Raw genomic sequence first — 2,953 nt, 5'->3', positions numbered from 1 at the left:
GGTGATCTTAGTAGGTATAGTATCTAGATTTGGGGTTTAACAGTATAAGGTGAATGAGGCAGGAATTTAAATTCCCAAAGTTGGGCTTCCTATTTGTATGTTGAAAACTGCACCTCCCCTGCCCCACCTCTTCAGGGAACTCGGGTAGTCAGACCCTTGGTCTGAGGGTTGCAGACCCTGGTTGATAGAGGACAGGAGGCCTAGGCCCTGTCAAAGTATGGATCAGAGGCAGGGCTAACGGACCCTACGAATTCAACTGCCATTAGGCTTTGGAATTGCTGGGCTTGGTACAGGATGTGAGATACACTGACTTCCTGCAGAGGACTCAGGGCAGTGAGGCCTTGATCTGAGGAGTCCGGCCTTGGGTCAACAGAGGGAGGATCCCGGGACCTCCCAGGGCTCAAGGTGAGGAACACAAGGGAGGTGGGAGGGACCCTGGACCCTAGAACAGAATCATCCCACCCAGGGCGGGATGACGACAACAGGCGATTTCTTTTCTTTCCTTTTCTCTTTCCTTTTCTTCTTCTCTTCTCTTCTCTTCTCTTCTCTTCTCTTCTCTTCTCTTCTCTTCTCTTCTTTCTTTTTTCTTTTTTAAGGGATCCGTGGTTTAATCATGGTCCACAGGTTCCAGAAGAAAATAGAGAGATGAGTAGCAGATGCAAAAGCCAAGTCAGTACTTAGCATGTTACTGACTGCACTTGGGGAGGGATTTGTTCCAGGAAAGTCTGTGCGTCCCTCAGGAGAGAAAGAAGCAGCAGGGCTGCCTACAGGGCAGTCTTGGGCTCCCCAGCTGTGCGAGCTCCTGGAGCAGGTTGGCCTCCTTCTGTCTGCTTCCTGGGGTGCAGCCTGGGTGCTTGGCGCTGGTGCGGGTGGCTTGGGCTCAGCGTGGCGCCAGGAGCCCGTGTCCCTCCGTCCCCTCTGGGGCTGGCACCTCCTGGCTGGTTCAGGAGCCACAGGGCCATGCAGTCTGGCACCTGGGCCTCCCCTTGAGGTGACTGCGGGTCCTGGTGGTGTGGGTCTGGGCCGTTCCTAGACCCTCTCAGCTCCGGGAACCTCCGTGTTCCAAGGGCCATGCTGGCAACCGCCCGCAGGCCCCACAGCTCCACTCCAGGAACCAGAGGCGGGGGTCGCAGGAGGGGCGGCTCAGTGCAGGGAAGTTGTCCATGGCCCAGGCCCAGGCCTGTTCGCGGTTCAGGCCCAGGGGCAGGGTGGGCTCTCAGTAGGGGCAGCTCAGCGCAGGGAAGTTGTCCATGGCCCAGGCCCAGGCCTGTTCACGGTTCAGGTCCCGGGGGCAGGGTGGGCTCTGGACACACACACCACATCCAAGATGGGTCTTCCAAGGTGGATGGATGCGCTTCCATGGCTTCAGCCTCCTGAGCCACAGAGAGGTGAGGTGGGTGCAGGGGAGGAGGGAATCGACAACAAGCGATTCCTGCATCTGGGTCTCAGAGGCTCGGGGGCTTTGGTACAGGGAGCAGGACCTCAGATACGCAGAGGACCGGCCCAGGTCCTGCCAGAGTCAAGGCGAGGACCCCGAGGAAACACTAATGGGACTCTGGATGCCACAACAGAGGGGACCCCACCAAGGCCCTCCCCGGCTGGTCCACAAAGGGGAGAGCCCAGGTCCTGCTGGAGTCAACCTTGGATGCAGAGGCGAGGTCCTTAGGCCTCCATCCGGCCAGGCCGGAGGCTAACAATCTCACAGCGCCCGCCCCTCCCCCACTTCCACATCTGGTAGTCCCTCCGGTCGTGACGGCCCTAGGCTATTAGTATAGATTATGAACATTTTACAAAAACAGTATTATTAAACCGATTTTAGAATCAAGAAAATTGAGGCTGAATCTATTTTGAATCTTACCTATCTGACTTAAAGTTCATTTTAATGTAATAGTCTTTATAATGGTATTTCCCTAAATGTGTTCCTCATCAGATAAAGTGTGAGACAAAAGCTCTCTGTGGTCACATCAGTGTGAGGACCGAAGTGCATTACCTGTCCCTCTTGAAGAATCACAATGCACTTAGGATATTAAAGTTTTTATGAAGGTCTGAAAAAAAGAACTTCATTTCATTTTGTTTATCTGAGTACTTCACAAACTTTAGTAGACTGTCAGAGGCTTATTATTATTATTTGTAAAACATTTAGCATTTCAGGACATACTTTGAGAAACTTTGTCTTTGAGTATATTGGGGGATCCTTATTAATCAATCAGAACTCAACTCATTTAGAATCCAAGAAATAGAAACCTTATTATATACTCTCAAGTCAATGTCAGAATGAAGGTCATGACTCATTGGGTTATGAAATAAATGAAGTGGATCCAGACCAGTATTTGGGAAAATAAACCAAAAACAGGAAACAAATAGGATAGAAAATATCAGGGATGTTGCATATATAAGTACTGAATCATGAAAGTTGTACTTGGTTACAATGGGAAAAAACATTTCTTTCTGTGGTCATGGCCAAAAGTGTCTATAAAGTTTCATGAAAGTCACATTATTGTGGCAGAAGATACAGTGATAACAAATGTCTGAACTTTGTGAAATTAACACAAAAAGGACTACTGTAATGTCATGGCTAAATATAGTATTTGTTATTACTTAGACTTGGAGAATTTTAGAGCTGAAACTTCTCATAAGGAGAAAACCAAAATAGAGTTTTAGTGACTTGTCAAGGTCAGAGAGCTGTTAGTTGGGCCTAGAACCCACTCTAACATTCTTGTCCTTGTCAATGTAAATTGATATAATGTTTATTTATGGAACATGAGTATTATTTATTTAATGAACTAGAGGCCTGGTGCACAAAATTTGTGCACGGGGGTGTGGGGGTCCCCTCAGCCCAGCCTGCACCCTTTCCAATCCAGGACCCCTCGGGGGATGTCCGACTGCCGGTTTAGGCCCCAGGATTGGGCCTAAACCGGCAGTCGGACATCCCTCACAATCCAGGACCATTGGC

The sequence above is a fragment of the Myotis brandtii genome, unplaced genomic scaffold (assembly GCF_000412655.1).
Source record: "Myotis brandtii unplaced genomic scaffold, ASM41265v1 scaffold681, whole genome shotgun sequence".
In the NCBI taxonomy this organism is placed as follows: Eukaryota; Metazoa; Chordata; class Mammalia; order Chiroptera; family Vespertilionidae; genus Myotis; species Myotis brandtii.
Note: the sequence above shows the minus strand (reverse complement) of the source record.